General features: G+C 43.8%; 1 long non-coding RNA gene across 1 annotated transcript; it reads right to left on the bottom strand.

The window, feature by feature from the left end:
- Positions 1-443: 443 nt before the first annotated feature.
- LOC141731166 (uncharacterized) lies at positions 444-3,593 on the bottom strand. The gene is made up of 3 exons (XR_012583119.1): positions 3,433-3,593; positions 3,192-3,313; positions 444-613 (listed from the first exon to the last, which is right to left on the bottom strand). It is a non-coding gene; the product is annotated as an uncharacterized LOC141731166 (long non-coding RNA).
- Between the last annotated feature and the right edge of the window lie 7,880 nt (positions 3,594-11,473).

Raw genomic sequence — 11,473 nt, 5'->3', positions numbered from 1 at the left:
CTCTGGTTGACCACAAAGCCCCAAGTGACTCTAAGATGCAGTAGTGACATCTCTACACAGCTTCAGAGGCCACAGATTGTTTCCATATTCTAATTACCACATCTCATTACAATGAAGGAAAATAACTTCTATTTTTGAGTCACAGATGCAAAAGGAAGGTCTTGTGGTTAAAGTAAAAGGATTCACAGAATCCAGAGGCCTTAATTTTTTTCTCCTTCCAACTCTGTTGCAGACTTCTAGTGCAATAACATTCACTTTCTTCCACTGAGTGTTGGAAAACTTAACAAATCTATGCTCATGAGCTTTTTGAGGTGCTAATTTAAATGCCTTGCACTGTCACAAAATACATAAAATAGCTTACAAGAAGAATGTTTATTATCACAGATTAAAAAGTTTGGAAAGAAGAGACACTAAATTGATTCTGTAGGGCTGATTCTTGTGTTAACTTTATTTTTAGAACACTGAGCAATTGGCAGATAATAAATAGTATTTGAATTTCCAAAAATGCAATCCTCGATTAAATAATGATTATTTGAAAGAAGTCTGTAGAAGGTAATGTTCAATTCATGCTGTTCTGGTGACCTCCGAGTCCTCTCTAAGGCATCAAAGCAGCCTGTAAATCAGAAACTTTGGTTCAGCCAGAAAATAAATGTGACTGTTTTGATCAACCACACCATCATGGGTTTTCAACCCAGTGCCACATCCTTCTAATGTATTGATATTTAAATTTAACCCAGAAATAAACTGGGTACTTTTACTGACAGGAAGCTGTGATTCTTCAACAACACTTTCAAGCTGCAGCATCTTCTTTGGAAACCTGGGTTTCATGTGAATACTTGACCTCAGCTGGCATGATAAGGCATGTATGCCTGTGTCCAAAATTCTGCACTGTGGGTGTGGTACCAGGAACAAGGTCAAGGGACGTGCCCCTTCCAGCCTGGGTACCAGCTAAGAAGTGCTCCCAGGTGCAGGAGAGCTTACCTGGAGAGACACAGCAGAGCTCTTTGGAAAGGTTTTTCCATACCACATTACCCTGGAAGTCACTGATAGACACTCAAGAAGGTAATGAGATTTACTCAGAGTTTTTAAAGGCACAAAAAATCACAGAGTGTGACTCTCCCACTGAACCTCTAGAGGCAGAATCCAAATTACTGTGACAAAATCCCCAGGTGATGCTTTGGGGAACATGAGCAAATTAATCCAAAGGACGCTTCATGCCCACTCCTATCAAACGTTCTCCATGTAACAAAGGAGTTCTGCAGAACTGTGACCCATCAGCTGCAAGCGGAGGTGTTTCCTTGTTCTGAAAATTCAGCCTCTTTCTGCTGTGGTGGGGGATCTCCAAAGGGTGAGTCACCCTCTGTGAGCCACCACTTCTGGCCTAAGGAACTTAAGAACTGGCCAAACTTGTTCTTGTCAGCAACAGATGCATCACCAGCACTCTGGGGGTTCATCCCTCTTCAATCCAGTTATCCCTCCTCAAACAGAGCTCACACTGATGTTCTGCAAAGCACAGTTAACTGCCAAGAGAGGGGCAGTGACACCAGAGCTCTGCAACATGAACCTTCCAGCAGAAACAAAAAGCAGAAATGATGCCCCTGCCTCCTGAGCTTCAGCAGCGCCTGAAAAGAGCAAAGGCAGAATTGCCTTGCTTATGGTCAAAAATGAATTCTGTGAGGAAGAGGCTGGAGGGCATTTTAGACTTCATGTTAAAGAAACAAAGCACAAATTGACTTTTTATAAAGGTCAAATGAAAAATTGGGTATCTTAAGGCTGAAGAGAGTTTCTGCTCTCTGCTTAGTTCTGTTTATATTTATTAAAAGAAGGAGAAAAATATTGTCATGTCCAACTTAACAGATGATCTGGCTGGGACAAAGAAAAGAAAAATAAAAAGAAGAACTACATTTGCAACAAAGTCTGGAATTTTTAATAATACTGTTTCTAGTAATGTTCCTTCATGGAAACTATTATGTTGCCTTTTCACAAACCATTAAGACAGGAATAAAATCAGTTCAGTTTGTACATAACCTGAAGGTTCCAGCATTTGCCATATGCTTGAGAATTAGTGGGTTATGTGTTGAAACAGGTATTTAGGATATATAATTCATCCTCTAGGCTAAAAATACATAATGTAACAAATAATACCCATACTGAAAATTATATTTTACATTCCTTTCACATGGACTAAACTGTGTCCCATATGAACTGACTACACAATTTTGTAGCAATTAATTTTTTCTTTTTAAATCCTGATTCTGATGTTTTCACCTGAACTAGTTCTAATCATTATGCACCAGGTGACTTTGATCCTATAGTGTGCTTTGTTCATGCCATTGCCAGATTCCTTGCTGGCTCAGTGCTCTGTGGTTCACCTCCTGCATGGGAGATGAACATTAAGCCAAAGAATGCCACAGTCGGGAAGGGAAGGGAAGGGAAGGGAAGGGAAGGGAAGGGAAGGGAAGGGAAGGGAAGGGAAGGGAAGGGAAGGGAAGGGAAGGGAAGGGAAGGGAAGGGAAGGGAAGGGAAGGGAAGGGAAGGGAAGGGAAGGGAAGGGAAGGGAAGGGAAGGGAAGGGAAGGGAAGGGAAGGGAAGGGAAGGGAAGGGAAGGGAAGGGAAGGGAAGGGAAGGGAAGGGAAGGGAAGGGAAGGGAAGGGAAGGGAAGGGGGCAGCCCTGGGGGAAGAGGAGCAGCACTAATGAAAACAACAAAAATTGGGATGATTGAAACACAAAAACACAAAAAGCCTGGGCTGCCTCCTTCCCTGCAGCCCCTCAGTCCTTCCCAGTCCCTGCCACAGAGACTGGGAATTTGGTGTGTTTGCTGGGAAGGAGGTTATTCCCTGCCCAGGGATCACAACCAGATTTCGCACAGGGCTGAACAAGCTCTTCAGAATAGGAGTTCATTCCCCTCCATCTGCACAAGCCCTTCCTTCCCGTCCCCTTTAAATTCCCTACTCAGGGAGCCCAGCGTTGTTGGGTCTTTAATCTCCTCCTCGCAGTTTCACATACAAACCTTGGCTTCAATATTTGGATATATTTCCTGTCTCTTTTTTTTTTTTTAAATACTCTTTTGAAGCCAAGTTGCTGAGTGAATCGTAAAGGGGGAGAATTCCAAGAGCCTTAGTTTCTCTGCTGTTCCCAGGGCCAGTCTGGGCCAAAACAAACCCCCACTGTGCCAGCAGCAGTTACTTACAGTCAAAGCCAGGCAGCACAGCCCTGCAGCTTCCCAGTCCGAGCCATCTCCCATTTCCCTTCAGAGATAAAGCCTCCAACGAGATTTTTCATTTCTCCAACTGCATCCCTTCCCATGTTTTCCTTGAGTCACAATAACCATCAGAGAAGAAAATGATGAGAAGGTAAATATTGAGCCTTGGATTCAGGGAGTCTCTGTCCAGAACATATCCTGCTTTGCTACAAGGATTTTCCATTCTCACCCTCATTTCTCCTTCTTGGGAAAAAGTTTGTTTACAGTTTCAGAAACCAGTGGTTTGCACTGTGCCTCCCCTCCACCACTTCTGTTCTCACAGAAAACTTGGATGCCTCAATCAAATTCCAGCAAAAGATTTCAAGGAACAAATGGCCACTGCTTCACTGATGGCAGAATTTCAGTGGGACAGGACTGATTTTTGACATCTGGCCAGAGCAGTCTCAGTAGGAGATATGTCCACAGTCAGTTGTTACACAAAAAGAATGGAATTATTTTTACCCTCTGAAACAAAGCTTAATCTTGATGTCTCAGGCACACCACATAATCTGTTTCAACCACTATTTGATCAAATGAAAGTTATTACATCTTTAAAGATTTTTATATAATTTTAAGAATTTTCACCATGTTTACTTCGTTCTTCTACCCCATTTAGGTGAATTTGCACCAGTTGTGTTCACATTTTACACAAGCATTTACATCACAAATTCTGGTGACTATCATGCTTGCAGAGAATAAATTTTGAATGTTTATGGGCAAAGCTCTATAGAGAAACTGTCTGAGCAATTTGATAAAGCAGCAAATATAAACAATACTGGGGCAATTAAAGTTTGGGTGATTGTCTTAACGCCATAAAACTATCAATGAGCAAATCTGAGAGATATAAAGTTTCCCAAATTTTTTGGGGAAAAAAAATATGATCATTCATACTGCAAAGACAAGTTACACAAAAAAACTGGGTGTATTAAATGGCAAATTATTCCCACAGTTTCTTAGTCAGCTTGAGTACAGAGGGTTGAAATTAGAGCATGGGGCTTCCCAAGAGGCATGCCTGCAAATATTCCAGTAAATACTTTTGTCCTTCTAATCAGAAACACTTTTTTCGTCATTTTTTCCCTAACATGTCTTTTTCTTCAACACTCCTGTCCAAGAGCAATCATTTTCTCCCTGGAAAGGCTGGTCTGAGAAATAAAAGACCTGAGCTGCTCTGGGCTGCTGTCCCCCTTAGGAGAGAACCATCATTCCCATCACTTGGATTCTCAAGCAGCACCACTGCACATCATAGACCTTCACATCCCTCAGGAATCAGGGCATGCACTTTCTCCCAGTTGCAGTCCCCTCTCACTTCCACAGTGGCCCTTTTTTCTATTCTATTCTATTCTATTCTATTCTATTCTATTCTATTCTATTCTATTCTATTCTATTCCTTCTTTATTTCTGTGTGAACCTGACTTCCCTTTTCCCTTGCTCATGTTCCAGATCTTTCCCTTTCTCACTGTGTCTCACTGTGGTGCTGGAACATGCAGCAGGAATATGATGGATGATCACCTGTCACAGCTTGTTTATTATAATTCAGACAATCAATTACACATCCCTAATGCCGCTTGTCCCGCTGGAAATTTACATGCTCAGCACAGACCAATGTGAAAATGGAATCTCATTTGCCAAATGTCTTTCTGTGGGTACAGCACGATGATTACAGCCTGGTTGTTTCAACAGTTGTGTGTGTCTGACAATGTCATCACTTACTGCTTGCCACGGGTCACACTGCTCCAAGGCATTATTTATTGTGCTGTGCAGGCTCAGGCTTTCAGAGGACAAAGATGTTGTTAAAGCCATAGGCTCAAGGCAAGGTGGATCACACAGCAGGGGCAGCCCCAGTACCCAGCACCTGCCTTTGTTCCTGCTGGTGGAAATCCTTGTACCCTCTCCACCTTTTTTCTTTCAAGGGTGATTTGTACTAAAGGGCTGGGGAAGTCCTGCACAGACAGACAGAGTTGTTAAGGGGAAGTGCTGCTCCTGCAGTTAAATAATCCCAGGATAGCCAGTGATTTAATGAGAAGCAAAGAACTGTGGAAAAATGAGACAAGGGGGAAAGCAAAAAGGTCTCCTGAGCACTTGGCCAAAATGCTGTGCAGCAGTAGGTGCTGAACACAGTGAACCTACAGAAGAGTTAAGTGCATTTTATTGATGGAGTAGTTCTTCCATCTAGGTAGATTGGATGTGGAAGATAAGGTCCTATAGCAAAGACATTGTAGAGGATGGACTGAGCAGCCCATCCTGGACTTCACTTTGAAAACTGGATTTGATCTGAAGTAGCCAGAACTTCAGGAAGAGGAGGGAGGATACATAGGATGTGAAGGGAGGTTTTTTTCCCTTAACAGGGGAGAAAGGCAGGGAAAGGAAGATATCTTTCCTGACTAGGAGCCAAATTTCTAACACTTTATGTTAACTGGAAAGAAGGAACAGGAATAACCCCATCAAACCATGCTGCTGACTTAGGCTTGCTGTTTTCTCACACACCAGTCAGGTGCTTCCCTCCACCTCTTTCTGTACAACCCAGCCAGACTGGTTTGGAATTTGTACCTACCCTGCCTGTACTCTCAAGCACCCACCAAACAAGTCATTCCTGGAAGACTCAGGTGGATGATGGTGAGTAAACTTAACCAGACTGATTTTCTCATTGCCAGTTTCAGTTGTGGAGCTGGTTGAACAATATAGCCAGACTAACCACTTCACTTAGTTAAAATTATTTTAAAGCGTTCAACATCTAAATGGTTAATCTCAAGGTCTGTGAGAACAAAAACATTAGCATAACCCGCAGAAAAGCCATGATATTTATTACACATAAGAGAAACCTAGATTAAATGACAGGTTTCCACTCCTTCAATAAACAGGACTGACCTTGAAGAGGGATGGCTGTTTATCACAGTAGTTATCAGGGCTGAGGGCAGGCAGTGAAATGGTGTAGTGCTGATAACACTTTCTAGGATCTTTTGAGCCACCTACAAGTGTTTTGTCAGTCCTGTGTGCACATGACGGCAGAGAAGAGGCCCTTTATTCACCGTCACAAAGCAAGGGCAAAATACAGGATTTGGCTTTCTGACGAGGGCTGGGTTCCCTGGGGGAATAGAGGCACGAGATGGAGCTGCCTGTGATGCCAGAGGACTGGACAGATGAAGTGAGAAGACTCTTTGAAGCCTTCCTTCATAATGACACTATTCATATGTCCATGGGACACTGTTCAACAAGTCTGTGTGGCACAGATCATGCTGGTTATTTATTCATACATTAAAATCTCTGTCTCAGCAGCCCTGTGACAACTAATATTGATTGCAAATCCTGCTGAGTCAACCCAAATCACGACAAAGTTCTCTCACTCTCTCTGCATACACATATATGTATTACACACACATAAGCTCGCTCACATGTAGGGATGGACTAGGGTGGTTTTGCTTTTAAAGAACCTGGTTTTCAGCAGAGGATCAGCACAGTTAGTACTGAGGCTACATGTGCATTTAATTTCAAAAATGACACAAGAGCATGTGAAAGGGCTGAAGTCCCTCTTACATAGCAAAAGGCTTCCTGTACTGCTGTGAATTCTGTATGAGTTGGCATTAAAAAGTCTGTTGAGGGGGAAGGGAGGAAATGGAGCAATCAAGTGTGTAAGGAGTCACTGCTGTCCACGGAGGCAAATTCTGAAGCTGGCTGAAGTGAGTAAAATCGAAGCCTCAAACTTGCTTCTCTGGGCTTTTTTCTTTTTTTTTTCCCTAGTACTGTCTTCAGAAAGATGCCTTAGTTACAATTTTGAAAATAAGTAAACAAGGATTAGCTCTTGTTGCTATGAAATCCTAATTGTGCCATGCAGACAGTCTGAAAGAAGGAAGGCCTCCTCTAAAGCCCTCTATGGAGGGTGTGCAGCTGAAGTTTTCTGAGGTAGGGCTGTGTCATCATCACTGCCTGACCAGGTGTGAGGCTGTGAGGAGCAAAGCAGTGTGGCCTCTGTGCAGGGGTTGGTGGAGCAAGATCTCCAGATGGGCTCTGTACAACCAGGCATGTTCTAATGAGGATATAGCACTGCCCAGACCTGGTGAAAAGTGCAGCTTGGCTTGGACAGCTGTGACCTCTGTCTGGTTCTGAGGCAGGACAAGGAAAGATCCTCACCAGAGTCAGTGCTTGCATTAGGACACACAGCAGTCCTTCTGTGCCAGACCCATAGCTCAGTCTGTTCTGTTTGGAATGGGAAGTACAGCCTGCCTCTACCACAGGCACGATACCCAAAGACAAACACAGCTACCTGGCTCAGGGAAGGTGTATATGCTCCCAGGGGTGAAAAAGAGTTTTCTTGCTCTTCCCCATCAAACTTCAAACTTGAGACCTTCCACAAGACTCAATTCCAATCAGATATGCTGCCAGAAAATCATTATAGTTAAAGAACCTTTCTTCCTATACAGGCAAATAATAAAACTGTCACCCTGTGAAGCAGAATAATTCCCATGCTAACAGGGAAATTTCCTTTCCTGCTGCCCCCAACAAACAACCTCACAGGAACTGGAATTTTAGTTTGTTTGGTGGTTTTTTCTTTTTCTTTTTCTTTTTTTATTGTTTTTTTTTTTTTTGCAGTGGACTCAAATTATATCATACATTTAATTCCTCCTCATTCTTGCTAGCATTTTGCTGTTCATGCAAGTTGCTCTGCATTTTACTGAACAGATTGATTTTTACATTATTTTTGTTACAAACCTGTAGCATAATAGTCCCAAAAAGTTCTCCTCAAGCTGTTTTAAGCTGTAAGACACTATGCAGTCATATGTAGAGGGACCACATTTATATCAAAAATTATAGTCAAAAGATACAATGGAGGCAAAGGGCAGAACACTGAGAGGCAGAGACAGTTCACTTGCCCCAGTCTGGTAACACAATCTTCATATTCTTACTCTGTTACTCAAACCACCAGGTAAAGGTATCTTCCCAGCCTCCTCCCTCACCAGTCCTTATCTGCCCTCTCAAAACCCCACAAAATCCTGCAGCATGCAAACATCCTACAAATTCAGTAACACATGTGGAGTGGTAAAATGCTGCCCCACTCCAAGGGTGTGATGAACCTTTCTGGAAAATGTGACTCAAGATGCTTGTGAGACACTACATGTTGTCATAGGACTGAAGCATGGAAGTAGCTTGGTGTGTTCTGTAGGGCAGATCTGGCAAGGACCAAATTCTGGAAGAGGCTCTCATTCCTTACAGAACACCATCTCTGTGTCGGGTTCTTTGTACATCATTGTGTACTTTTACAGACAGTAAGTTCCACATGTTTATAGTTTTGAAATAAAGATCAAATAAGGACCACATGTTTGTCCTATCTGTGGGCACACTCTTCAGAGCTCGTGATTCCTGTCACTCCAAACACCTCTATCCATGTGACAGAGCATTTCTCTCCACTGGCTGTGAGGCAGAGGAGGGGATCCCCTGCTTTGCCCACAGCACTTGTAGTCCTGCTCGAGTGCACTTGGGAAGTGCTGAGGCTGGAGATGTGCTGAGTCAGGCAGCTCTCCCAGCTGCTCACCGGAAGCACAGCTGTTAGGCAAAAATAACCACGGGGGCAAGGACTTGCACTTTCCTAAAGAAAAAAGAAAGATAAACACATTGACCCACTAACTCAACAACAGCCTCCTGGAGCTACTTGATTAGAGGAAATCCCTCTTCTTGCATTCTCCACTCCTGGGCCAGAGACTGTACTGAGTTCTGTGCTGCTCGCTGTGGGCTAGGCCTGGGTGACAGGACAGGAGCCAGGGCCATCTCCTGTCCTGAACCTCAGTGGGAAATGTGAGCTCACTGTTGGATCAGGAAAGGCCAGGGGAGGTCTCAGGCAGGTGAACAGCTCATAACCACAAGCCCCTGCAGCAGCCCATGGCCTATGTCAGGCTGTGGAGCAGCATCAGTGCTGAACAAGACGCTGCTTTCTTGTGCTTGTGTCCAGCCATCCCCAGTTGTGCAGTGGCACCTGTTCCTCTCCATTGAGCACAAGCTGTTCCCAGTGCTCCAGCACAGAGGAGTCACAACTCCCAGATTCAGCAGCTACTTGGATAATGCCCCAACTTCTTAAAGGGCTCTGACCTCATTGCTGCTGGTTCACACCACACCCCACACAGAAACAGCTCCAACAAAGTCTGGGAGAAGGCAAAAAGCAGTGTGGGGGAAGCTGAGGGCTCACAAGCAAAAAAGGAGCTGCATTATTTTTTAGGAAGGAACTGCAAGGATTTTGATGATCCTGAATGTGATCTGCATTGAGACATGGCAGCATTTATCAAGGCTCCCTAGGATGCAAAAAGGGCAGCAATTCCCAAGGAAGTGAACAGCCCACTCATCTATCACCTGGGTGTGGGGATAGAAGGACAGTGGCTCCCAGCTTCATTCCTCAAAAGCCAGAGCAGGCAGTGCCCACAGTGTGGTTCTCACATGGTCGATACTGGGGATGCACTAAACCCTTGGACCATCCTGGGATCCAGGCAGAGCCGCCACTCCAGCCCTCGGCCCAGAGCTCTCCTTGGCTCTGAAATGGCCCATAAAGGTCAGTCCTGAACAACCTTAATCATCTTTCCCCTCTCCCAGCCACTGAGACATGAGCTGCCCTTTCCCTCACCATAAGGCCAGGCTGCCACCTGGGGAATTTCACTTCACAGTTCCATACCTTAATTAATTATCAGATTAATTCAGAGAGGCCCAAACTGACAGACAAACACCGAATGTCCTGTGACAAGCCCCAGAACACATGTTAATGAGCCCAAAAATCAAAAGGAAGAGGATAATTAATGGTAGGCTGAGGAGGAAGGAGAAGACAGGAGGCAAAAAAGGAGAAAAAAGGAGAAAGATGTAGTGGTCAAAACCCAAAAAGGCAGAGAGCAGATCTGAATTTGCATGATAGTTCTGAGAACAACAATGAGTGGCTAGAAATTCTATTTAAATATTGTAATAATAATTTAATGGGGCAAATATCTAATACAATTCCCAGAAAATTTTTCAGTTGAATTAATATGATGAGGCTTTAATGGATATCTTAAGCAGAGAGTGCGATTAACAGAAATACTGCATGAATTATACTTATATGTTTTACAAAACTGGCACACAGCCTTGTCATGCAGGGAACCTTATTCTAAACTCTGGCAGCCAATTGTAATTCTGAAGAGAATTTCCCTGCTCAGACATGAATCATTTCCTCTTGGGATTTTTATCCTTCCCCTAGTCTGGACTAGTAGCAATGTGATGAACCAGAAATAAGTGAATATAGGAACTCTTCGTGTGGCTTTTTCCCTGTCTGTACAGTGTTTAGGGAAACTGTTCTGTTCCTTTTCACAGCTGAACTCTGGGGAGTCCTATAGTCACACAAAGCCTAAAGGTGGGGCAAGGAAGAATTTTACTGCCCATATCACTGTAGCCTCCGCACCATGAACACAAACACCAAGGAATAAGGATGGTAGAAAATTACTCCCAGCATCCAACTCTTTCCTCTACAGAACTGTCTTGACTTCCAGACAGGCTCCCCAGGTTACAGAGTTACAAACAAGCCCTGAGCTATAAGGAAATCAGCTGCTACATCAATAACCCATCTCTACTCATACCACACATTCTCATTCCCAGTGGTGATTACCCCCCCATTACCATCCCGAGCCCATACATTTGCACCCTCATCGTGGACAGCAGCCTTGGTGCCCAGCACTCTGAAGAGTTCCAAACACCAATGCTTTAATACAGCATTGCTGAAGCATTCCTAAAAATCCCACTGTATTTCTTCCACCTGCTTTTTCCACTTGGGCATAACAGGAAACAACACAGAGATGTCTAGCTGCCAATGTGACTGTGAAGTGACTTTTAATTGGGGCAAGAATTGCCCCAGCAGACGAAGTCTGTGTGCAGTGTGATGGGCACTGCACACAGGCAGTGGGACTCCTCAGAAGCTGCTCTGTGGTGTGCCAGGAGAGCCATTTGCTCTTGTGATTCCAGCTGGCTCAACGCTGTATTAATTAGGGACTGCTGGCAGATAACTCTATTACAGACTTTAAAATTCAGAATGCAGTGGAGGGAAGAATTTTGGTGAAAGCTCCAAGCATTAGGTGTTGCAGTAGAGCCACTTTTAGAAGCTGGGTATGTCATACATCAGATGAGCTCAACAGAGTTGTACCCTGGATCTAATGTTTTTTTAGATTATACCCACACAGCGAGCTAAATTCTATCAGAGATACCACACATACATTTCATACTTCCTCCCACAGAAT

Source organism: Zonotrichia albicollis, chromosome 18 (genome assembly GCF_047830755.1).
Source record: "Zonotrichia albicollis isolate bZonAlb1 chromosome 18, bZonAlb1.hap1, whole genome shotgun sequence".
NCBI lineage: Eukaryota > Metazoa > Chordata > Aves > Passeriformes > Passerellidae > Zonotrichia > Zonotrichia albicollis.
The sequence above is the reverse complement of the archived record's forward strand: the minus strand, read 5'-3'. Positions and strand labels throughout refer to the sequence as shown.